Genomic DNA, 26,821 nt, shown 5'->3' with positions numbered 1-26,821 from the left:
TAGGAAAACCATTTTTCCAGCATCTACCTATTTGTATGTAGCAGAAAAATGTGGCCTTTGCTAGACTTTGAAAAAGAAATCAGCAGCTATGATAGGTGGCACAAAAGTAAGCTCATAATAGTATGACGAGATCTAAAGCATGCTGACATTTGCTTCAGTCATGAGTTTGCAATGCAGGAAACATGGGGCATGTTCACATTGGCAGCTTAAAACCAGCGGCGTAGCTAGCCGCTCGGGTGCCAGGTGTGGGGGCGTGTCCTGCAGCTGGGGGCAGGGTGAGCTGCCTAGCTATGACCCTGCCTGTATGACCCTACAATTTAGCATCCCTCCCTCTTCTTTTTCAGCATTGTTTTGGCACTCTCTTAAGTGCAGTGCCCAGTGTGAGCGCACCAGTCGTGCCATCCTAAAACTGCCCTGGACCAGCCTTGGGATATGGTATTGGCATGGGAGAGAATCGCACCCCTTGTCCTACCCAGGTGGACCACAGAGAAACCCTCCCCGTAAAACTATAGGAATATCTAAACCAGGCCTTCCTCCTCCAGCTGGCAAGGTGACCGTGAAACACTTCCTCTGCCACAGAAGGTCCCAGCATACCTGCACATTTGGGGTTTCCCCATGGCGCCGCTGGGCTGCTGCTTGGCCGGAGCCTTTCCCAAACCATGATCCTGCGAAGGAAGGAGGACATTGTATTATCCTGGCATAGGAATCCACTCTAGGGCACACTGGTCCCATTGTCCCTCCTCAATAATGTTCTTCTGGGGTACATCACCCTCAATATTTTCTCTCACTCCCCCTCCTGTCTGCCTTCCCAGCTCCCTCCCTTCCTCACTCTTCCACATCCCTCCTTCTCCTGCATAGAACAGAGCACCTCAGCAGCAGCCCATGGGCAGGCAAGCCAGTGGAGGCAGGGCCCTCCTGCGGTGGAGACATAGGACCCCAGGGGGGAGCAGCCCCCCAACTTCTGTAGGGACAGCCTGAGTGCTGGCGAGGGTTTCTGGCCAGCTGACCCAGGAAGGAGGGGGACAGAACAAGCACCCCTGCCATGCTGCCCATGCCCACATCACCACTGGCTGCCGATGCTCGCTGCTCCTCCGCCACTCCGCCACTCCCCCCTGCTGCATTTCAAGCTGTCGTCTGAACACGCACACTTATCTGCGCATGCACGGTGGCTGTCTCAAATGTTCGCATTACCGCTGGCTCGGCATCCAGCTTTCTAGTTGGACCGAAAATGGTTCAAGGGAAGAGCACATCCAACAATGTTTTTGTCAAGAAACTACAGGGTCAGTATGGATTGTGGCTAACAAGAAGTTTGAAGTGAAGTTTCAAAAACCAGTGCTGGGAGCGCACTGCAACCTTCCCACAGTTTGACTTCACCTCCAAAGGTTCACTTCTCCATTATCTCCAAAGACCGTAGGATGCCAAAGTAAGTTCCATAGAGTGACAACTAGCAATGTATGTTTGCTGATGTCCCTCCACCTCTGCCCCAGCCACGCATGGCGAAAAACATGCACTGCAGGAAGATACATGTCGCTGAAGCAACCTGACTGGAGCCACACATATGGCTAAATCTGTTTGCCAATATGAGTGCTCACTGGAAGGACAGATCCTGAAGCTGAGGCTCCACTACTTTGGCCACCTCATGAGAAGAGAAGACTCCCTGGAAAAGACGCTGATTTTGGGAAAGATGGAGGGCACAAGGAGAAGGGGACGACAGAGGACGAGATGGTGGGACAGTGTTCTTGAAGATACCAGCATGAGTTTGACCAAACTGCGGGAGGCAGTGGAAGACAGGAGTGCCTGGCGTGCTCTGGTCCATGGAGTCACGAAGAGTCAGACACGACTAAATGACTAAACAACAACAGTTTGCCAATAATTGGCTTCCTTCCAGTTATTGGAAGGAAAAGTGGGTTAATATGATCAGGTTGGGGGCATTTTCAGAAAAGTGTAGGTGAACAGGGGGAAAGTCCTGTTCTCCCATTACAAATCCTGGCCCTCCCAACCCTCCTGCAATATCTTTACGAGTCAAACAAGAAAGTGGAATAGGCACGAGTGGAACTCAGGCAAGGAAAGAAATGGAAATAATTGATTTCCAAGTGAGGTATTCAATATGCATAGCAAAAAAATAAATAAAAAACAGACCTGCTTTTCTCTGCAGTTCAGCATTTCTCTAGGCACTTCTCTTGCCTGTTCAGGCCAATATATCCACTGGGAAAGGTATGTATGGTTAGAGCTTATTAATTTAGAAGTGGCAATATACCAGAGCCTGGGAGGCAGTGGTGCAGTGGTAATTTCTGAAGCCCAGGAGATCACCTTGAGAGCCCCAAAACGTAGGGATGTGTGTATCAGGCAGAGGGAGGGAGGAAAGCAACAGGGTCACCGAAAGAGAAGAAAACGGAATGGAACAAGGCGGAAGAGAAAAGGAGAGCCCAGGAAAAACAATGGACAGTTGAGATCACCAAGGCGTCCTTCAGTGGAACACCAAGACAAAGCTGTCTCTCCACAAGAACAAGAAAACCTTGCTGTCAGCAAAACCATCGTCAACCCCAATGGCAGTGAGTGTTACACCAGCTTCCCATGTCACTGACCTCAGGAAATTTAACTTCCTCTTAACCTTCAGAAGGAATGCGAAAGGACTGTCTACAAAAATGCTGTGAAATTCATGTAGGGTTGCACATAGAATCCTATTCTGTTGCCATGGTGACCAGAAGGGGTAGTGGCGGCGGCTGGTAGGGAGCCAGTGACTCAAGAGTGAAAACTATGCTGAGTCAGGAAGTTTTGTTTTCTTCCTGTGTGTGTTCCAAGAATACAGAGTCATTGAAAACCCAGTCCTAATGGCAGTCAGCTCCATCAAAAGAGTGCCTCATCTTTCCAAACTTTCAATGCTGACTGGACGGCAACTTGATGGCTCTCTTCTCTATTAATAATTCTAATGAGGTGGTTAAGTTTTGCCAGATTGATTAATGTAGAGACACAGATAGGCGGCATAAAAATGGTAACCCTCTTGGGTTTATCGAAACAAGACTCAACCACAAGGAACAGCTGTGCCTACTGCACAACACTGCTGATTCCCTCATCTCTTTCCAAAACAATCGAAATAGTTTCAGTAAAACCCCTACGCCTTTGTCTTGCAGAGATCAATTCCAGATTTTGCACATGGTGACCAATTCATTAAAGTGTGTAACCTGCTACAAAGTACACGGTTAATAATATCTAGCATTTATATAGTGTTTAAAGTGTGCTATAATTTGTTGTGATTCTTACAGTAACCCTGTATAGTATCCCTGTATTGCAGACGGGGACTGGCTGAGGCTAAGGAACTTGACTAAGATCATCTAGTGACCTAATGGCGGTGGCAACATTTGAACACAGGGGCTTCCATACCAGGCCCCGTCCCAGAACATTTTCATTAAAACATCCCTGCTTTTCTAGTCCATTTATTTACAGGTAAAACACATGAGCCCAGTATTACTACTACATATTGCTATGGCCTACTAGATGAAGTACAGGCCACCCCAATACAAAACAAATGTATATTAAAAAAGGCTTTCCTGTGATAGTTTGGCCATAGTTCCTTTTTAATAAGGCCTTTGCCTGACTTGATCTGCATCCCTATACCCTTTTAAAAATGACTCTTTTGGGGGTTTTTTAATTGGGTTGTTTTTGTTTATATTTTATGTACTTGATATTTTATTCGAACCGCCCTGAGACCTTCGGGTATAGGGCAGTATAGAAATTAAATAAATAATAATAATAGGTGCTAGGAGAGGATAGATTTATTAGATACAGTGGTGCCTCGCAAGACAAAAAGAATCCGTTCTGTGATTCTCTTCGTCTAGCGGTTTTTTCGTCTTGCGAAGCAAGCCCATTGACGGATTAGAGGATTAGCGCTATTAGCGGCTTTTAGCGGCTTATCAGCTTATCGGATCAGCTGATAAGCGGCTTAGCGGCTTAGAAAAAGGGGGGGGGAGGAAAAAAACCCAGCAGGAACTCGCAAGACATTGTCGTCTTGCGAAGTAAGCCCATAGGAGATTCGTTTTGCGAAGCACCTCCAAAACGGAAAACTCTTTCGTCTAGCGAGTTTTCCGTCTTGCGAGGCATTCGTCTTGCGGGGCACCACTGTATTGTCTTTCCTTCCTTACATTTGTGAGTTCAGCAGAGTGTATCCCTTTGCAGTTTAAAAGGGAAGCTTAGGTAGGCTAGCTTTAGCTTTTTAGTTTAAGTAACCCAGGATGCTTTAAGGCAGATGGGATTCTCCTGGCATTTTCACCTTAAAACAATCACAAACTACATTGTAAAAGGCAAAAATAACATTTACTCACTCAGGATACTTGTTGCAGAATATCAGATACAGCCAGGGTTGCCACCTTTTGTCAGGCGAAATTTGGGACATGGAGGGGGGGGGAATTGGGGTGGCTAAAAATTACCTGATACAGAATGAAATGACTTCAAAGCAATGCATTCCAATGGGTTCTTTCCAGTGCTAATCATACTCAGAGTAGACCCAGTGAAATTTATCGTTCTAAGTTAGCAATGCACATTTAATATCAATGGCTCACATCCTCCCCACCTGCTAAATTTCTGCCTGTCAGAAGAATAGTAAATGTAGAAACTCAGCCCAAGAAATAGGTGGAGACAGCACAAATTCTGTTTCTCATCCTAGCACAGCTTTGCCTCCAACATCCCTTTCCATATAGCTGCTAATGCATCATAGTCAGACAAGTTCATTCAACCACAAGGGTTAAATCTTCTCACATATTTGAGGCACTCTTAAAAAATCATCTGTTATCTATAGGCACCCATAGAACCAGATTTGTAGAGTTGGAAGGGGCTCTGAGCCGGGTCATCCAGTCCAATCCCATGCGATGCAGGAATTTTAACTAGAGCATCATTTAAAGCACTCTTAAACCAGCTTAACAGGCATGGAGTCCCCCAAAAAGTCCTAGTTTGTTTGGAGACCACCTATTCCTCTCCCAGATTACAATTCCCTCTGGGAAGACGGACAGCTTTCTATACCACTGTTCTTTCTCAGGTAGCAAAATGTCTTGGGTCAACCAAGGCCTTCCTATTTAAACAGAGAGGAATGGCTTCCCTGAGCTGGTTACCATGTGGAATTTCAGCTTTCAAAGGGCTAACCAAAGTTGTTGACCTTTTTTTAGGGTTGAAGTTGTTGAGGTTTCTTTAGGATTTTACCCCAGGAAATAAACTGCCACAGGCGCCGGATGAATCCAACCGGTGGGCCAGATTAGGCCCCCGGAACAGACTTTGGACATGCCTGGCCTAGAGATTCCACCAGTTTCTGCTTCCCCCCACCCCACATTTGTAATATCAGGGGTAACAAGGTTGGTCTGCAATACAGGAGTATAAGAAGTGCTGGAAAATCGGGTCCTCCCTTAAAGAGGGCATATATTGTGGTGAGACCTGTGTTGTGGGTGGGTTCAATTGGTAAGCCACAACACCCGATTGGTAGGTCCCTTGTAACTGGGTGCAATCTGGCTAATGGGGCATAAGCCCTTGCACGTGACCCAGAGCTTCCTCTTTTGGCTTGTGTATAGGACCACCCGTCCACCTCTCCCTAATTTTAGGGCTTTGTGCTATTGACCTTGCTATGCCGTCGTGTGTCGTCTGTCATTGGCACAGGGACACGGCAAGAATTTTCCCCACTTGGTTGAATGGCTGTTGCCATTTGGGTTTCGCCTGCCACGTAGCAAATCATCACAACTTGTAAGCTTGCAGATAAGCTCTGGTTCAGGTGATAAGGATGGGAGAACATTCTCGCCATCCCTATGTGAAGGGTATTCCATTAAAGGAATCCAGGGACTCGATGGTTTGGTCAACCCCTGAGAGGGGGTTGTGCCCATGCCTGAGTCCAGGGGAACATTTCGGTGGCGGAGATAGCCTGTTTCCGGCTTTCCGCTTATCCAGGTGTTCACCCTTGGCTGACCTATGCTGGTGCCCTGGGTCAGCGCTACCTGCATGGCAGAGAGCTAGTCTCACCAGAGCCTATGCAACCAGTCACTTTCTGTAATCAATAAAGCTGTGGCCTAAATTCTGCCACAAACCAAACCTAAAATTTGACTCAAGTGTGAATTTATTTAGGGGGGAGGTTTCTGTGTCGGAACATGCAAATGCTGAATCTTTCTTATAAAAAAGCAACCCTACAACCAATTCTAACCATTGTAGGTGCTTACTTCAGACTGCGTAGATTCAGTGTGTAAAACACACCAGGTTTTAACCAAAGATCTTCAGTCAACTGGAGCACACTCTTTAGCTTTGAATCAGAAATGCAGACAATTCTCGCAAACGATTGTTACCATTTAAACCGCTGCCATGAAGTAGGAACCCCACCAAAGGAAAGAAATATCCTAGTCCTTCCTTGTTCCTCCACCTAGTCCCTCCTAGTTCCTCCACCTAGTTCCTCCACCTAGCTCCTGCTAGTTCCTCTGAGAAGCTATTGTAATAAAATCTGAAAGGTGTCTTGTCACATCAATGACATAATTGCACCTGCTCTGAAAAAAAGAGGGGGGCAACTTTCAGCTCTCGCTGAACCCCTGCCTGAAGATTCTAGGTGAATGTGGCCCATCACTGCTAATAATCACACAGGGAGAGAGTTCTCCCTCTGAAGTTCAACTTGGGAGATGAGTAGCTGCTAATTCCTTGCATGAACCTTTGAGATGGAGCCAAAGTGCTTGCTCTGCTGGACTGAGTGATTCTCTGAGTGCAAATCAGAAGTACTTAGAATGTTATGGGTGTTTCATAACTGGAGAAAACATGCCTTTCAAACAACAGCCACCCATTTCTGACAAAGGAATTGGTTTTAAGTGCAGGAATCTTCCAGGACTGCTGAGAACAGCAGACAGGAATAGCCAGCATACCTTTGAAGCATGACAGATGACATAAAATAGATTTTTACTAAAGGTTGAACCTTTTTTCAACTTCTCTAGTCTGCCACATTCTCAGACAAGGGTTGGGTTTTTTTTTTTGGGGGGGGGGCTTTGTGTGTGACTATTTTGCTTCCTCTCAGGGTGGCGCTGTGGTCTAAACCACAGAGCCTAGGGCCTGCCGATCAGAAGGTTGGCGGTTTGAATCCCCGTGACAGGGTGAGCTCCCGTTGCTCGGTCCCTGCTCCTGCCAACCTAGCAGTTTGAAAGCACGTCAAAGTGCAAGTAGATAAATAGGTACCGCTCCAGCGGGAAGGTAAACGGCGTTTACGTGCACTGCTCTGGTTCGCCAGAAGCGGCTTAGTCATGGCGGCCACATGACCCAGAAGCTGTACGCCGGCTCCCTCGGCCAATAGAGTGAGATGAGCACTGCAACCCCAGAGTCGGTCACGACTGGACCTAATGGTCAGGGGTCCCTTTACCTTTTATGCATAGGATTGCAGCCTTAAGAAGGAAAGAGTTGGCAAAATTAACTGAGAAGCTCAAGAATCAAGAAGACAAGATTTTAAAAAAAAGAATGGGAAAAGTTTATAATGTATATACAAGACTATTTTAAGGAGGTTAAAACATTGGCAGGATTTTAAAGATACTTGTAATGTAACAGTGTGTGTGGATAACTTAGAAAGATTTAAACAAATTGGAGAAATAGCGATATGCAGTTGAAAATAGGATTAATAGGGCCCATGGAGGGATGGGAGGGAAGCCAGGATATTCAGGGCAATCTCGACATTTGGATTTGGACATACAGAAGCTGTATGTGGACAAATGTAGGCTCCCTCAGCCTATAGAGAGCAGATGTGCACTGCAACCCCAGAGTCATTCACGACTGGACCTAACAGTCAGGGGTCCCTTTACCTTTTTATTTTGCTTCCTGAATTGCCACTAGCGAAGCACCCTTCTGTTCAAAGCCAGTTCATAGCAAGATCCATAGCTTAAGAGTCAAATCTAAAAGATGAAGAAATGAGTATGATGAAGCAGATATACATCAAGGAATATTTAATGCAAAAAGAGCCGGTTTCCAGTGGTATATAATAATTATTTTGTATCAGTGATGGGGGGGGGGAGTCTGTGGCCCTCCCTAGATGTGCTTGGACTACATCTCCCATCATCCCTGAAGCCCTACAACTTTTGGAGAGGACCAGGTTCTCCTCCCCTATTTTATACAGGGCTACCAGTATAGGGACGTGGGCGGTGCTGTGGGTAAAACCTCAGCACCTAGGACTTGCCGATCGCATGGTCGGTGGTTCGAATCCCTGCGGCGGGGTGCGCTCCCGTCGTTCAGTCCCAGCGCCTGCCAACCTAGCAGTTCGAAAGCACGTCAAAGTGCAAGTAGATAAATAGGTACCGCTCCAGCGGGAAGGTAAACGGCGTTCTGTGTGCTGCGCTGGCTCGCCAGATGCAGCTTCGTCACGCTGGCCATGTGACCCGGAAGTGTCTGCGGACAGCGCTGGCTCCCGGCCTCTAGAGTGAGATGAGCGCACAACCCTAGAGTCTGGTAAGACTGGCCCGAACGGGCAGGGGTACCTTTACCTTTGCCAGTATAATGCTTTACAGAGCAAGAGACAACTTGCTGCCCCATTCGGTCTGCACAGTATGGGTCTGGGCATGTATGGAGAGGGAGGCAGCATATGGAGGAGCCAACGTTACATAGAACATCGGGAATTAGACATCACAGTGTAAATCCAGTCTAAATATCAGGGAGCTGGAGATGAGATGGAGCGGGTATGGCATTGCATTGAGAGTCACAGCTCAGCATGATTAGCATATTGCATTTTCTCCCCACTGCAAACACCTCTTTTTCTGTGGGAGAGAGAGAATAGCAAGTGGACATTGATGTAAGCATTATAAAAGACATTTTGAAAACCTGTAAGAATTGGGAGAGAGGGCATCTTACATCACCTCTGTTTTTTTAAAAAAACTAGGATCAATTTCCTGCTTCAACAGGCGTTGCCCTTCAAGCAATGCCACCCGTGACTGCTATAGGAGTCCCATGCTGCCCAGCCATGGCAGAGCTCAGGGGCAGAAGGTCTCAGTCAAGTCTCAGGGGTCAACTTGCCTGGAGGCAGAGTCCATATGCAAGGTTCAGTCCAGTCCTGAAGTCAGGAGTATCTCAGTTTACGCAGTCAGACGGTCTGAGAGTCGAGAAAGCCGGGAGTCCAAGGTCAAGAGAAGCAAGAAGTAGCCAGGAATGACAAATGTTGTTTCCAGCAACTGACTGAGGCTGGAAACCCTCTTAAGAAAGCTGAAGCCAGCTGGTTCTCATAAGGCTGAGCAATAAGGCTGATCAGTAGCAGGTGGACTCACTCTGCCTTCTGCTCCTTCAGGCTGCTGCTCAGCAGGTAAAGCCAATTCCTGGCCCATGACACAGACCAGGCTTCCTCAACCTCGGCCCTCCAGATGTTTTGAGACTACAATTCCCATCATCCCTGACCACTGGTCCTGCTAGCTAGGGATCATGGGAGTTGTAGTCCCAAAACATCTGGAGGGGCGAGGTTGAGGAAGCCTGGCATAGACACTCAGGAGACCTGGCAAACCTAATCAGGGTCTTCAAGACGGTGCTGTTGATTGTCTTGCAGACATCAGCTAGTGGAGATGGGTGGCAGAAGAGGCTGAGGCTTAGTGCATTTTGTTAGGATCTTAATCTGGGCTGTCTTTGGTGACTTGACTTTCTCCTGTCTCCGCTAGCCTTGCCTGTGAGTCCTGGAAGACCTGCTCCCCGGCCCTGACTGACTCCACCTACAAAAGCGGAGGCTGCAGAGGTGGCCAGAGATCATCTGGCCCGTGGGTCCTGGAAGACCTGCTCCCTGGTTTGCAGTGGCGTAGGAAGGGGTGTGTGGTGGGTGCAGGCCACCCTGGGTGTCATCACTGAGGGGGGTGACAAAACGTCAGAAATATGAGTTGATAAAAGAATGGGGGGGGGCTCACAAAACTTTTTAGTTCAGTCAACAAACGCAATGAAACGCGGCTGGCACTGGGCGCCACACCACAGGGGCCGGCACTTACCACGGGGTCTGCATGTGCCCAAGCCGCGCGTCTCTCCTGGGAGTAACTGTTAGGATATTTCCGTTCCACCTTAAAAGGGAGCAGGATGTTTGTGTCACAGCCTGCGTATTTCCTGTTCACAGGATGTTTATGTTTCCTATTGCTTTCGTTCTCTCTCTCTGTCGGAGACACTGACGCAGAACAGTCATGTCTTTCTTTGTTCTGATCAACGCTGAATAAAGTCTGTAGATAATGCTCACCTGGGTGCGACTTCTGGCTGTGCATTATCTGCTGATAAAATGTGTGCTTGAGCCCTGGAATGTGGCAAGGTATTTCCAGGAAACTCGTGTCGCTAAAAGTTCATACTGCGTGACTACAGGGATCGATGGATCGTCCGGCAGCCGGCTTGGGGGCCATGATGGACTTTATCTCCCTGGCAGTATCCCAACAGTAACGTGGTGGCTTGGGCACCTGCAGGCTCGGCGCTGCCTGAAATGGCAGCGTGGGGCTTGCGTCTCTGCCCACTGCCTCTCTCTCAGCCACCTTACAGCTGAGGGTGAGGCGGTGGAGAGACTTTGTGCAGTGCGCCCTGCCCTGGCTCACCCCGTCCCCGGCTCGCCCTGCCCCCAGGTGCAGGGCGCATGTGCCTCCCCAGGCACCTGAGCGGCTAACTACGCCGTTGCTGTCTTGCAGGCCTTTTCCTACCTGGTTTGGGGGGGGCGGGACCTGGACTGACTCCAGCAATAAAAGCTGAGGCTGCTGAACAGACACTTGGGGTGGGGTATTGTTTAGGGGTTTCTGGGGGGGGGGCATTGTTGCTGTTACTGATATTATTATTTTTTGTATTTTTATTCTCAGAACTTATAATTTATGTGGAAATTGTTCAATTTGGTTTTGTACTTTTTATGTTTTATTTATTGTTTACAGCTACTTTTGTTCTGTTTGTAACTGTGTAATTATTTCATGTTGTAAGCCACCTTGAGAATGGTTTGAAGTATGGAAAGGCAGCATACAAATAAAATGATGTATGAATGTATGCATTTATGTATTCTATATATATGTATCCTGGCTGCGCTGACTGGGCTCCCAGTGGAGACACGATGCCTCTATGATTCATGCCTCTTTTGCCTCTGCAGTTTTTACAGTTACTGATCTGATCTGAAGCTCATTGCTGAAATGTGTGTTGTGCAATTAGTGTCACTCATAAGATTGAACTTTGCCTCTTTACCTGTCCAGGTACCTCTTTGATTCAGCACATTAGTCACAGCCTGTGAAACATCCCTTACTACTTGCTGCATAATGAAAATGCGTGGAGAAATACAACGGGTGAAGACATTTTTCTAACAGCCCTCCAGTGACAATCACATCCCTGTTGCTTCACTAGAAATTACAAAGCAGGGCTTGGTGCAAATAATTTCCGGATGCGGGTGCTTCACAATGGATTCAGGAAACCAAACATTTAGGTCTCCTCAGTGGTGGCTCACGGACACTGGACCTGGTGGGGCTGCTTAGTGGCCAAGGGGGTCAGGGAGGTGTGGCCAAGTTTTTCTGGCGTTCTCTTGCAACAATAAGCGAGAGACATTAAGCACTGAAGTTGTACTAAGCTAACAGCTAACTAAACTGAAACATGTCTTACCTTGGTTCAGGAGTCCCTATTGTCACAGTTTCTTCACTGCTTGGAGAAAAGTTGTGTAGTTTCCATCTATTCTGAGTGTCTCTCCATTCTCCTCCTTTGCAAAAAACAACAAATAGTAGACACTTAAACATTGTAGTTTTAGTAATACTTAGCACTTAAGTGTCTTGCTGTGGTTCAGAAGGCTTGCTGTCACAACATCTATAGTGGGTTCATGCAACAATAACTTATATTACTTGGAAGTAAAACCCACCAAATTCCATGGGAATTGCTCTCTGATTAAGTAATGTTATGAGGGGGGGGGGTTGGCAAGGGGATCAGTCTAGATGATACCTGTGTGCCCCCTTCCAAACCTGTGATCTCGTATATGTTGGGCAGAATCTAGAAAGGGAAACCTGCCAAATCAGTTCATTTGTTAAGGTAATGGCTTTGGCTGACCAGTTAAGTGCTCACACCAGATTGAGCTAGGTTGCAATAGCTACTACTAAGTGATGGGGTTCTCCAGGAATAACGGACAGGGATTTTCCTCACACCCATCAGCCGCCTGGATGCATCCAAGATAGATGACCTATATATAGCGGGGGGTGGATGGGGGGGGGCTAAAGCTGGAGACAAAGAGAGGCATGTCTGCTCTTTGCTGAATCCAAAGCTGAGACTTGGTGGCTTCTCTGGAAACGTAATGGAGAACCAAGATATGTTGGGATGTTAATGGCGTGAGCCCCTCCACTTATCCCAAAGACACCACAGTCAAAATATGCTGCGCTTAGTTCCTTTCCTTATTAGCCATCACAAATAAGCCTGAGTCCAGATCATTCCTCCATTACCTGCTTGGATGGGGCTGTACTCCCCCTGGAAGCAGGTCCATAGTCTGGGCAGATTCATGAATCCATATTTATCACTTGGAGTGCCTTTTATCAGTTTGGACCAGGACTGTCTGTCCTCTGTCTTCGATGTGCTGGTAATCTCCAGGATAGATCGCTGCCCTGTGCTCTATGTAGGGCTGCCCTGAGACCATGGGGCAACGCATATGGAGACACTGGGGAAAGTCTTGTGTTTGTATCCCCCAGCTGCCATACATGGATACAGCTGTGCCAGATGATGCCAAGGATTTAATTCATTACCCTAAGGCCGCCAAAGAATTGATGCTTTTGAAACATGGCGCTGGAGGAGACTCTTGAGAGTCCCATGGACTGCAAGAAGATCAAACCTCTCCATTCTGAAGGAAATCAGCCCTGAGTGCTCACTGGAAGGACAGATCCTGAAGCTGAGGCTCCAATACTTTGGCCACCTCATGAGAAGAGAAGACTCCCTGGAAAAGACCCTGATGTTGGGAAAGATTGAGGGCACAAGGAGAAGGGGACGACAGAGGGCAAGATGATTGGACAGTGCTCTCGAAGCTACAAACATGAGTCTGACCAAACTGCAGGAGGCAGTGGAAGACAGGAGTGCCTGGCGTGCTCTGGTCCATGGGGTCATGAAGGGTCGGACACGACTAAACGACTAAACAACGAAAAGGTCTCAGGGTGGATTACAGCACTTAAAGCACAATGTTAAAAACATTTAAATCAACTTACGCTCACAAATTACGGTGGGTCCTAAAAATATATACCTCATGGAGTCAAAAGCCAGGGCTAAGAGGTGTGTCTTCTGCATTCACAAAAAACGGTATAATGAAGATGCCATGCGCACCTCTGTGAGGAGGGAGTTGCCAAACTTAGGGGCTGCCACTAAGAAGGCCCTCTTCCAAGCCATCACCGCCTGAGCTTTTGAGGGCAGTGGGGTAGCCAAGGTCCTCCACCCTCCCTGTCCTCATGTGGTTGTGTTACATCGTTGTATGCCCTTGCTGTTGTCATTTCATAAGGTCAGTTGCCTGGGAAAAACAGAAGATAAGCTGAATCATAACAAGGGAGGGTGAGAATTCTCAGCCAGCCTTGGTGACTGTTGCCAAGGGAACTGGAACACTGGAAGAGTCATAAGTATGTCATCTCCTGGACCAGGCCAATCACCCATCTAGCCTAGCATCCTGTCCTCACTGTGGCCACCCAGATGCCTATGGGAAACCAGGGAGCAGAACATAAACACAAGAGCATTGACTCAGGGAATTATAGAATCGTTGAGTGGGAAGGGACCACCAGAGTCCTCTAAACTCACCCCCTGCAACGCAGGGATCTTTTGCCCAAGGTGTGGGTTCGACCCTCTGACTCTGAGAGTCTCATGCTCTACCGACAGCTATTCCAAGGTCATCTCCCATGGTTTCCAGCACCAGTAAAGGGCAGCTAAGGCAGCTGGGGAAAGAAGGAAGGGAGTAGCGTTCAAAGAGAGGTAAAAGGGAGACTGGTGATCAAGTTCTTGCAGTGGCTGTGGTAAAGACTGAACAGGACGGTGACGTGGGACAGAAATGCTGTTAGGACCAGAGGATCCAGCAATACCAGGGAGAAGTGTGGGGGCATCACCTCAAAACACAACTCCCCAGCATCAAAAGGGACTGGACAAGCGCTGGTTCATCTCCCCAGGAAAGGATTTGCCTGAACACACCTTTAGCGTCATCTGAACAGCAGGGACATGCAGCTCTCTGTGTGTGACATTGAGAGAGAAAAGTCGTAGACCTGGTTTGCAAATTTCTTTTTCCTTTTTTGTATTCTGTATAGCAAATGGAGAGTTATTATTTTAGTTTACAAAAATTTATAGGCCGTTTGGTTGTAACAAAATGGGGTTTTTTTTAATTATTTTTTTAAGTTTGCAAATCCTTTATTATTTTATTCACATAATATATACATTTTTAACAACAAACAACTCCAAAATAGACAGACAACTCCAAAATAAAATCAGATGTAACAAAACCATAAGTCTCATGTTTTCACTGGCTCCCGATGGAGTACAGGATCAGGTTTAAGGTGCTGGTTTTAACCTTTAAAGCCCTATATGGCCTAGGACCCTCGTACCTACGGGACCACCTTTCCTGGTAAGTCCCACGGAGGACCTTATGGTCTTCAAACAAAAACATCCTGAAGGTCCCAGGCCACAGAGAGGTTAGACTGGCCTCAACCAGAGCCAGGGCTTTTTCGGCTGTGGCCCCAATCTGGTGGAACGCTCTGTCACAAGAGACTAGGGCCCTGCGGGACTTGACATCTTTCCGCAGGGCCTGCAAGACAGAGCTGTTCCATCAGGCCTTTGGCCAAGGCACAGCCTGACTCCCTCCTTTGGCAATCCTTACAGAACTCTAGCCCAATGGTTGCCATTAATCTGATTTGAACTGATTTTAGAATGAAATGATTTTAGAATGTTGTATCATTTTACTGTTGTTAGCCGCTCTGAGCCCGGCTTCAGTGGGGGAGGGTGGGATATAAATAAAATATTATTATTATTATTATTATTATTATTATTATTATTATTATTATTATTTACACTGATCTCTCCGATACTTGATATTTCTTGCTGCTTTCTGCTTTCCTTATAGAATCTATATAAAAATTTAAATATCTTAAATCCTATACCAATCTTTAACAATTTCAATTAATCCCTTCACCTCCCTCCCCCACAGCCCAGTACAGCCTCCACCCCTGTGCAATCTTCTTTACCTATTATTTTTGTTATTGTTGTGTTATTCACTTTATTTGTTGTTCCAGCCTTAATATTTTATTATCCTATCTCCTTGTGCCTTTTAAACTTTTGCAAAAGGTTTGAAAATTTCTTGAGGCCAAGTCTAGCTGAACTGAGTAGACCACCTCTTACCAGATTAAGCAGACCTGTTCTCTGATGCTAGTTATGTCAGCATGTACTCTGCCACAACATCAGGAAAACCAGCCTTGCAGGTGCCCATGGCCATGTTGCCTTCAACATGTTGATGTGCACTTGCTGAAGTTCACTGTTCCTCAATGGCTGAGGGCTAGTCTCTCCTCTTCTACTTGGCTTTCTCCTCAGCTTCTCTTCTTCACTCCTTGTCCTGCTCTCCAGACCCATCAACTGTCACCCCAGTTGACCCATAGCTGTCAAGTGTCCATATTTGAAGGGACAGTCCCTTATTCCAGCGCCATGTCCCGCTGCTGTCCATTATTGATGGATGTCCCTTAAATGTCCCTTAAATGATGTCCCTTAAATTTCAAAGGAAGCAGCTCTTCTCCCTCCCTCCCTGCCGGCCAGGGAGGAGGGAGGCTCCAACTGTGTTGCTTGGCTGTGTTGCTCACCCAATAAGAAGTCTAAGAACGACTGGGGGGTGGAACTTGCATGCCTTGTGTGTGGCTAGTTAATGCAAGCTGAGGGGTTTTTTGGACGCCATTTTGTTGCACGTGCTGCTGCAAACTTTGTAGTGCAAAGCCAGGCTGGGGAGCCATCTTAAGTTGAGGCTGCATAGGCCTTGTGGTGCATGTGATTCAGATTCTATTCAGTTGAACCTCTGGTTACAAAGTTGGTTGGACAGTGTTCTCGAAGCTACCAGCATGAGTTTGACAGGAAGACTGGAGCTCCTGGAACAGGTGAGGCTGCAGGTCCCTTATTTTGGCTGTTGGTCCCTTATTTTCAAGGCTGCTGGTCCCTTATTTTCAAATCTGTAAGTTGACAGCTATGAGTTGACCTCTCCTCACTTGCTCTCCACACTCCATGTCCTCATCACCATTCCAATGTCCTGGACTGGTGCCTTTGAAGGAGTAGGCGGTACATACTGATTTCATTCCACTCCTTCTACCAAAATTCTGTGAAGCAAAACTGGGTGGTTCCATCCATTCCCATTCCTAACACATCATACAATAATTTTAGTGCAGCATCTGCAAGGGAAAAATCACTTCCCCTCAAAATGCTTTATGCCTGTTTTTTTTTTTAAAGACATTTGAGAAAACTGAAATTGGAAAGGGCAAAGCCACATGTGTGGATAAAGTAAGGAAATTGGTTTGCTTTTTGCAAAGCAGGAGCGTGGAGGAGAATCGGAATGATCACATTTTGAACGGGATACACAACACAGGAGAAAACGAGAAAACAATGCTGGCTGGAGCACCAACTTTCATGCTTCACAGACCTCTCTCCTTCAGGCAGGCTTACCTTGCCTGCTTTTAATTTCTAATTTCACATATTGTTTCCCTCAAACTGCCAAAAGTACACTAACACTGGGTAGCAAAGGGACTCATAACTTGACAGACTATTTCCCGCTTCAACAGAGGAGAGGTCGGAATCTTTGCATAAGGTTTGCTGACTCAGTAGAGTATGCTAATATTGTGGTGGTTTTTTTTTTAAAAAACGAATGAAAGCTTAAACTCTGCAAAAAAGAAAAAAGAGAGGAGGAGGAGGGAGGAGGAGTGTCAGGGACTGGGCAGAGGAGGAACGGTGGAGACTACCTCCAGAGAAGAAGACGACAGTTCAGAATTTCAACAGGGGTTTGAGGGAGTTCATCTGCTCAGAGGCAGATGAGGGGGAAAGCTGGGAAATCATAGGAGAGCCAGAACAACACCTGGCTGACACGCCATCACTAGAGAACATTCCAGACCCACCATCTCCCAGAACCCGGCAAGCCTTAAAAGTAGGAGAGCAAATTGCTCAGAGACAGAGGGGGTGGTGCTATTTATGAATGAGGAAGTGGGAGAGAAGGGCAGTGGAGATTTACTCGGGACAATCTTTCAGGCAGTAGAGAAACTGACCCCATGGCAGGCTCTTACCACCTGCTTTTTATTCAATATTCATAGAGAGAGGTTTGAGAATGCAGCCTCTTGGAATAATGGCATTGTCCCGAGTAAATCTCCCCTACCCATCTCTCCCATTTCCTCGTTGGTCAACAGCACCACCCCCTCTACATATTTTACACCTTAGTTTTTATGAGGGCCTTCTTGGTAGTGGCGCCCACCCTGTGGAACACCCTTCGGATGTGAAGGAAATAGGTAGCTATCTTATCTTTAAAAGACATCTGAAGGCAGCCCTGTTTAGGGAGGTTTTTAATATTTAATGCTGTATTGTTTTTAACACTCAATTGGAAACCACCCAGAGTGGCTGGGGAAACTCAGCCAGATGGGCGGGGTATAAAGAATATATTATTATTATTATTATTATTATTATTATTATTATTATTATTATATTACCTACTTGGGAAGAGGGATTAGTAACAACATTTGATTTAACTCAGAATTTGGTCTAATTGTCTTAAACCTGCCAGTGCTGACGCCAAGAGGCTTGTATAGATTGGCTTTTGTTCCCTGGGCTTAACTGTATCTGGCTGGAGAAACTTGGGGACTGTATCAGAGTAATTCCTGTCTCAGGGACTCTACACAACCAGCATGCTTTTACAGCAGTCCCAAAAGGAAGAGAGAGCTTCCAGCCAATCTCCTCATTAGGCAAATAGCTATTGGAAATCTGGGCACAGAAGAGGACGGAATATGTTCAGAGGAAAGAGACAAACACAGCGGCCTTGAATGAGCAACGTGAACTCAACTGTTGTGGGATTTGGGGAGTTGCTTGAGAAAGGCAGGCAAAGAAAGAGAAGACTCAGCGGCACAAAGGATTAAAAACACTGAGTAAAATATATGGAGGTAGCGGGAAGGAAAAAGGAGAAGTATAAGAAGCAGGGAGCAGCCCCCAAAATAAAGACAACCCCACCACCATTATTTTCTAGTGGCCAGGAAGTCCACCACTGGGAAAGGACACAAGACCAAGCAAAAACAAGATAGTGGTTTATCCATACTTGAGAGGGTGCCCCTGGGTACAATAAGCACAATGGTTCACAAATGGAAAGAAAACGACATATTTTTAGAAAACAGTGGTGCCTCACAAGACGAAAAGAATCCGTTCTGTGATTCTCTTTGTCTAGCGGTTTTTTCGTCTTGCGAAGCAAGCCCATTGACGGATTAGAGGATTAGCGGCTTTTAGCGGCTTATCGGATCAGCTGATAAGCGGTTTAGCAGCTTAGAAAAAGGGGGGGGAAGGGGGAAAAACCTGCAGGAACTCGCAAGACATTGTCGTCTTGCGAAGCAAGCCCATAGGAGATTCGTTTTGCGAAGCACCTCCAAAACGGAAAACTCTTTCGTCTAGCGAGTTTTCCGTCTTGCGAGGCATTCGTCTTGCGGGGCACCACTGAACTTCCAAACTGCCTGACAGAAACCTATGGGCTTCTACAATGCTGACAGCAGCTGAATCCACAGAGAGGGAGGAAGGCATTCAAAGGAACCAGAAGTGAGGCAGACTGTAGCCCTGTCCATGCACAGCAGTTATGTTGCAAGTGGAGCAGGGCGATGCTTTTAGTCCAGCACCAGACAGCACAACCTTTTCCTGCAAGAACCGAATGTTGCATCCAGTTGCCTACAGAGACGTTCCAATGCAAAACCAGCTGCCCTTGTATTGGGGAACTGTGCTGTGCAAGTGTAGTGATCACACAGAGCTCCTACACAGGATCCATAGCAATTTTTGCTAACCTACTGCTCCGATGGGTTCCCTGTTATGACACAGTAATGCCAAAAGATTTCTTGCAGCTCTCCATATATCTATATATCTATATATCTATATAGCTACCGTATTTTTTGCACCATAACACTCACTTTTTTCCTCCTAAAAAGTAAGGGGAAATGTCTGTGCGTGTTATGGAGGGAATGCCTACGTGTGGCATGCCTACGGATTTTCCTCCTCTAAAAACTATGTGCGTGTTATGGTCGGGTGCGTGTTATAGAGCAAAAAATACGGTATATATCTACATCTCCCTCATCTTATTGCTCACGTGTAGGAGCAGTACCCCCAACCCCAAGGACCAATCATTATGTTGTAAGTTACATGGATGAAACAAGCTGTGGCTGTTGGGAATCACCTACATAATTTCACACTTTCCAATAATGTGACTGACTTTGTTGAGGAATCCACCCCCCCCTTCCTGACTTCTTCAAAAGGGGGCTTACATTTCCCAGCCTTACTCTTCCATCCTGACTCCTCTCTTGTCTTTGGTCTCCCCTCTGAGTTTCCCCTCTAATCCAGATATTGTTCCTGGGTTCTGACTCTCAGCTCTGGGCTGCACTGGACAACTCCATTTTTAATGTCTTTTAATAAATACACAAATTATAAATAATAAATTTGTATACCACCCTTCAGCCAAAGATCACAACATAAAAATACAAAAACAAGGCTAATCAATAACTAATCAATAACTCCCCCTCCCCAAAGAGCACCAGACACACAACTCCTCCTGGAAGTTTTGAGGCAGAAGATCATAAGCTAAAATATTAAAGAGAAAACTTTCCTTCTTTCTTCCACCACGCAGCACCCCCAACAAAAAGCCAAGACATTTCAGTAGACTTAGACTACCCCCAGAGAGGCCAAAAAGATATGCTAAACTAGCCTTTCTTAACCTGTGGGTCCCCAGATGTTGTTGAACTACAACTCCCATCACCCCTAGCTAGCAAGGCCAGAGCTCAGGGATGATGGAAGTTGTAGTCCAACAACATCTGGGGACCCACAGGTTGAGAACTGCTGTGCTAAACCAAGCCTCCTCAAACTCGGCCCTCCAGATGTTTTGAGACTACAACTCCCATCATCCCTGACCACTGGTCCTGCTAGCTAGGGGTCATGGGAATTGTAGGCCAAAAACATCTGGAGGGCCGAATTTGAGGAAGCCTGTGCTAAATTCTACCCCCCACCCATCCACTTGTCTGGAAAGCAGCAACACATTTTAAAAGCCATCTCTTAGAGGTTTGGAATGAGATCTTCCTGCCTAACCCCATTTTAAAAACTATGAACTTTTGAAAGCAGTTTGCTTCTGTAGAAGAGGTATCTGTAGCGTACACTTGAAAGAACTCAAAGCTAAAGATATATAATGAATATTTGTAGATCGGATTTCTAAAGCAAACTTTCCATATTCATAGCTACGGACGAGTGTCCTGAATAAAGTAACAGTTTATTGCAAATACGCAGAAAAAAAGGAAGAGCCAGCGGCTTTTTGCACATATGGCGGCACATTAAGCCAATTTCACAGGACTGGGGAAGGTCATAATCATCTGGTCTCATTAAAAAAAAAAAGTTTTGTGTACTAGCAAGCTGGTCAGCACTTCGATGAGGAAAATGTTAAGTAATAGCAATCTGCTCTGGACTTAAAATGATGATAATTTTTTTCCTAGAATGTAAACCAGAGTACAAACCAATCATTTGGAAAATTCCCCCCTTGGAAGAAGTAACTGTCAGGTTTGTGTAGATCAGTGTCCCAAATAGACAGTGTAACTTTTCAGAACGGCTGAAATATGAAAGGAAATATTGCTGGCAGTTTTCTGAAGATTCTCCAGATGGCACCATGCCGTCTTTGTTTAGTACCGATGTAGCTGAGGTTATTTCTCATGCTTTTCAGGCCAAGTGCTTCCTCCGTCAGCGTATTGACTGATGTATGCACAGGTCATTGAGTCTTACTGCTGCCTTTAATGAAGGGTTTTTTCCTCTTCTCCTTCCCGTCCTATTTGATTGCGTTCCCCAGTCACTGTTCTCACTTTGCACCAAACCTCATTAATTCATGCGCACACATTTCCCAACCCTCACTAAAAGAAAAACCCTGTGAAGCTATACCTGTCTTAGTGTGCTAAAGGCCAAACATGTTTACATGTTGTCTGTGTGCGGTACAGGAATAATAATAATAATAATAATAATAATAATAATAATAATAATAATAATTTATTTCTACCCCGCCCATCTGGCTGGGTTTCCCCAGTCACTCTGGGCTGCTTCCAACAAAATATTAAAATACAATAGTCTGTCAAACATTAAAAGCTTCTCTAAACAGGGCTGCCTTCAGATGTCTTCTAAAAGTCTGGTAGATGTTTTTGTCTTTGACATCTGGTGGGATGTCAAACTACCTGGCAGATGCAGTACTGTACATGTGATGTATGGAAGAAGGCTTTTGCATTTGCATTCCTAGCTGTTCCCCAGCTGGGGCTGGATTCATGGAACCCCTTTTCACTTATTCCAGAAAGGGGGTGGGACATGCTCCCCTTTTCCCACCAAACAGCTGATTGGCAGGAACTTAGCTTTTGGAGGAACAGGGTTTTGCGTACAACCCTAACTGCCCTTCGCCCATGCTGCAAATCGCTCCAGTGCAGAAAACCATATGCTAGGGAAGCAGGGTTATCAACACGGGCTCCTGCTCCCTGCTCGCTTCTGGAATGGAAATAAATATTCAGAAATTTAAATTTCTTTTTTTTTTAAAAAAAAGATATTTATTAAAGTTTCCAATTTTTTGCAAAGCAAACAAACATAAAAATATTAAAAACAATTAAATTTCACACCTTATTTTCTTATAACTTATTTCCCCGACCTCCTCATACCTCCCCTTCTTGTATACCCAGTTTAAGTTGATTGTACAGCAAATCCTTATCTCAACATCTTAGATTATTATAGCTTTAAGTTCTTACTTACAAAAAGGAAGTCGTTTTATCATAGTTACAGCTTGAAACCACTTACTTTCAATCCAGCATCATTCAACATTCCTTAATTTTATAGTATTTTTGTAAATAGTCCTTAAATTTTTTCCAATCTTCTTCTGCCGACTCTTCTCCCTGGTCCCGGATTCTGCCAGTCATTTCTGCAAGTCCCACAGAAATTTAAATTTCAACATTTATACTCTGAACATGAAATTTTACTGTTAAACTCAGCTATTTTAGATGTGTTGGCTTCTCTTGACAGTCTTGGTGGGCATCAAATACGAGCCTTCATAAGCTGTCAGCGTCACCTCCTGTCAAATGCTAAATTCCTTGCATATCACCAGATGCAGAGCATTCTCAGACACTAAATACTTGTCAACTTACACGTACAGTCAAATAGGAAAACTGTTGTCCCAGTCATAGTCAACAATATCACTGCACGCCACCCCAATCTCTTCAGTGGTGCAAGAGTTCAGGGGCTCCAGGGGTTTGTTCCAAGGTTTTGTTTCCTTGGAATGGGAGACATTGAAGACTGTGGTGACTTTGTGATATTCGGTTTATTTAGAGATATATACAACCTGATGTAGGGACGCGGGTGGCGCTGTGGGTAAAACCTCAGTGCCTAGGACTTGCCGATCGTATGGTCGGCGGTTCGAATCCCTGCGGCGGGGTGAGCTCCCATCTTTCGGTCCCAGCTCCTGCCCACCTAGCAGTTCGAAAGCACCCCTAAGTGCAAGTAGATAAATAGGTACCGCTTTATAGCAGGAAGGTAAACGGCGTTTCCGTGTGCTGCGCTGGTGCTGGCTCGCCAGAGCAGCTTCGTCACGCTGGCCACGGGACCTGGAAGTGTCTTCGGACAGCGCTGGCTCCCAGCCTCTTAAGCGAGATGAGCACGCTACCCCATAGTCGGTCACGACTGGCCCGTATGGGCAGGGGTACCTTTACCTTTACCTTTTACAACCTGATGGACAGGCTCACAGCATTGACACCCCAAGGGGCTCTTGCTTCTCCCAAAGCCACAGCCTCAGATTCAAACAGAGATCAGGCCTGGTTCTATCTCTCTGCCTTCCCAGCTTAATCCTTCCTGCTTCTAGCTCAGTGTCTCCCGACCTTTTTCTGATTGTGGCCCCCCCATGGGCATAGTCAAGGGGGGGCAGGAGGCAGCTGCCCCCCAATAAGTAAAAATCAATACAAATCTGAGGTTCTGCCCCTCAACAAAAGCCTGCCTCCTAACAAAAATCCTGGCTATGCCCATTCCCCCATTCCAACCGGTAGGAAGGTAGCTATTTAAATGTTTTCTTTGTGAATAGAACATGTTTTATTTATATTTTTATAATATATACAAAATACAATTCCATAAAATGATAGGAATATAATGAAATATTGTTGAAGCAAAAAAACATAGAATCCTGGAGCTGAAGGGATCCCAGGGGTCATCTAGTCCAACCCTGTGCAATGCAGGAAACTCAGCTAAAGCATCCATGACAGATGGCCATCCCACCTCTGCTTAGAAACCTCCAAGGAAGGAGAGTGCCACAACGTCCTGAGGGAGATCCACCATCCATGTATTATAACAAGTAAACAACACTTAAATGTAAAGGGACCCCTGACCATTAGGTCCAGTCATCGCCGACTCTGGGGTTGCGGCGCTCATCTCGCTTTATTGGCCGAGGGAGCCAGGGTACAGCTTCCGGGTCATGTGGCCAGCATGACTAAGCCGCTTCTGGTGAACCAGAACAGCGCACGGAAACGCCGTTTACCTTCCCGCCGGAAGGTACCTATTTATCTACTTGCACTTTGACGTGCTTTCGAACTGCTAGGTTGGCAGGAGCAGGGACCAAGTAACGGGAGCTCACCCCGTCACGGGGATTCGAACCGCCAACCTTCTGATCGGCAAACCCTAGGCCAGGGGCCAGCAAACTTTTTCAGCAGGGGGCCGGTCCACTGTCCCTCAGACCTTGTGGGGGGCCGGACTATATTTTTTTTTGGGGGGGGGGAATGAACAAATTCCTATGCCCCACAAATAACCCAGAGATGCATTTTAAATAAAAGCACACATTCTACTCATGTAAAAACATGCTGATTCCCGGACCGCCCGTGGGCCGGATTTAGAATGCGATTGGGCCGGATCTGGCCCCTGGGCCTTAGTTTGCCTACCCATGCCTTAGGCTCTGTGGTTTAGATGACAGTGCCACCCGCGTCCCCAAAAACAACACTTATTTGACCCCAATTATTTCACACGGAGGGTGAAACCTACAGATACAGTCCGAAAGGTGCACAGGAAGTTCTGTAATATGGGAGAATTTTAAAAAAGCAAGTGGTCCTCACTGACCTGGTGCAAAAAGATCTTGCATCCGAAGGAACCCTGGCTGCCTAGAGAAAACACTATAGCCCCACACACCCTTACCTGGGAGTAAGGCCCACTGAACTCAACCGACTTTCTTCTGAGTAGTAAATAACTATTTACTAGATGCAAGACAACAGCACCAGACGATCCCCCCCCCCTTCTCGGCTAGGTGTTGGGGTGGATTTCACCCCATGCTTTGCAGAGCTGGGTTGATGCTGCCAATGGGGCCCGCGCCCCTTGGCAACATCCGAAGGCCCTGATCCACTAGGCACTGGGTGAATTGCACCCTGCACCTTGCAGAGTCAGGCCCAGGCTGCCACTGGGCCCAGCACTGGCAGCAACAACAAGCAGGTCCGGCTCGCCCAGTCCTATCCATTTCCATCCCACCACCACCATTTACCTGGCGGTTCTGGATTGCGGGCTCTCCTGGTCAAACTGGGAGCCTCAGCGATCGCCCTCTCCTACCAGAAATAAACCAGGACTGCTCCAAGAAAATGCACGGGCAAAAAGGAGTGCTAGGCCCTAGTGGGCTGCCCCCTTACCCGCTTGTGATTGGCCAAGCAGATAGGCAGCCAATCAGGTTTTATTTAAAAAGTTTTTCCCCTTCACTTCTGACTTCCCTCTGTGGCCCTCTAGCCTTGTGTTGCGGCTTCGCTCCATGGGCTTGAGTGACGACTCTCAGCACCGCTCCTCACCCCGCTGCCGTTTCGGAGCCTTTAAAAAGGCTCCTTCGCGATTCCGAGGGGGGGCAAAGGTGCCCATCGAGTCTTCTTGTTCACAGGCTTCCGCACCTGTGACTTTTAAGGGTCTCCGCTTCGCCGTAGCGGTCAGACCCGAACTCGCGGAGCAGACTCCCTCCGGAGCTCGGAGGGGAATCCGCCATTAATCGCTGGCGCTGACCGGAAGTCTCCCCTTCACTTCTGACTTCCCTCTGTGGCCCTCTAGCCTTGTGTTGTGCCCCCCCCCCCATTTACGAGATTTTCACCCGTGGCCCCCTTGGAATATGGCCCCTGGTTGGGAAACACTGCGCCTCTGAAGTGTGCATGCAAAAGAAAGCTCATACCAAGAGCAAACTTAGTTGGTCTCTAAGGTGCTACTGGACAATTTTATATATACAGTGGTACCTCTGGATGCGAACGGGATCCGTTCTGGAGCCCTGTTCGCATCCTGAAGCGAACGCAACCCGCATCTGCGCGGGTTGCGATTCGCCACTTCCGCACATGCGTGTGATGTCATTTTGAGCGTCTGCGCATGCGCGAGCGGCGAAACCCGGAAGTAACGCGTTCTGTTACTTTCAGATCGCTGCGGAGCGTAACCTGAAAACGCTCAACCTGAAGCATATTTAACCCGAGGTATGACTGTATATTTTATATATTTCGACTGCATCAGACCAACACGGCTACCTACCTGAATCACATCTCAACTCTGCTCTTTGTCTGCTAGACTCGTTGGGGGGAGCACTGGTGGAGGAAGGGGTATGTGGTGTGTGCTGTCTGCCCTGAGTGTCATTGCCGCATTGCCCACTTGGGACGCTTGCTGTGGGCGGTGCCTCCCTGGACACTCGCCCCACCCCCACAGGCAGCTAGCCCTGCCCCCAGGTACACAGCATGTGCGCCGCTCCGGGTGCCGCAGCAGTTAGCTCCGCCTCTGGGGGGGCATCTATTTGTTATCTGGCGCAGAGCCACTTCCTTTGTTACCTTAATGACTCATATTTAGCCCATTACCAAGAAACTTGTCTGGCTATTCTAGCACTTGAATCCTTTTGGATTCAGAAATACACACACACACACACACATCCACACACGCACACAGCCACTGTATAGTGCTGTCAGTGCATGTCAATAGCCAAATACTAAATAAATACCATTATCTGTCAGATAGCAAATATAATTACATGTCAGCTATTAAATACTGCCCATATCAAATCTTCAAATCAATTGTCGTATGATGACAGGCTGGGAGAGAATGGTGCCTCTCCTACCTTGCCAAACAGCTGACTGATACGGTGAGTTATTCCCCCAGAAAATAATGCCAATTTGATAGGCAGCTTATTGGATATGGCGGTTTTCTCTGCTCAGCAGCCTGCTGTCTCTCTGCTACAGTTAAACTATCTGTGGATCACTGCTTCCGAATCAGGGCTAATAAATCTGCATTGCACGTTTTACGCATGACTACCCTAAAGGTAAAAATACAAACTTTGCCAAAATTAGCAACTTGCTGAAATTATAGCTTGAGCGAGTAGCTCAGAAAATAATATATGGCATTAATTTTGCTCCTCTTCCTCCTCTCACACGTCCAGCCTCACTAACAGATAGCAAGTAAATTATTGCCTTGTGACGAATAGCTGAATCATTTTAATGAATTACTGCAGCTGGGAAGGATCTGGGGTGAATGTAAAAGTGTAAAGTGATAATCTTTTGGCACTTTGAAATACTGCATTATTTGATTAATTTTTTTGCAGGACAATTCATGAGGATCTACAAAAAAGGAAATAACCTGTTAATGAAGACTTCAGAGTAATCTCCGCAGCCTTTAAAAGTGTTATAAAACCTTATTGGTTTCA

The 26,821-nt window shown here is 46.6% G+C and overlaps 1 long non-coding RNA gene across 4 annotated transcripts in view; it reads right to left on the bottom strand.

The window, feature by feature from the left end:
* LOC310692412 overlaps nucleotides 1-13,474 on the bottom strand; it is a 39,643-nt gene extending 26,169 nt beyond the window's left edge. For 2 of the 4 annotated variants that reach the window (XR_014518775.1, XR_014518776.1), the window contains exons 1-4: nucleotides 13,128-13,474; nucleotides 11,557-11,650; nucleotides 7,794-7,883; nucleotides 595-665 (exon numbers count right to left, since the gene is read on the bottom strand). This is a non-coding gene — a long non-coding RNA (uncharacterized lncRNA). Of the gene's footprint in view, nucleotides 1-594; nucleotides 666-4,319; nucleotides 4,365-7,793; nucleotides 7,884-11,556; nucleotides 11,651-13,127 lie in introns of all 4 variants that reach the window. The other 2 variants (XR_014518777.1, XR_014518778.1) reach the window with 2 other exon arrangements.
* Nucleotides 13,475-26,821: the final 13,347 nt, after the last annotated feature.

Source organism: Podarcis liolepis (genome assembly GCF_965112155.1).
Source record: "Podarcis liolepis genome assembly, chromosome: 13".
Taxonomy (NCBI): domain Eukaryota; kingdom Metazoa; phylum Chordata; class Lepidosauria; order Squamata; family Lacertidae; genus Podarcis; species Podarcis liolepis.
This window is presented reverse-complemented; position numbering and strand designations above follow the sequence as displayed.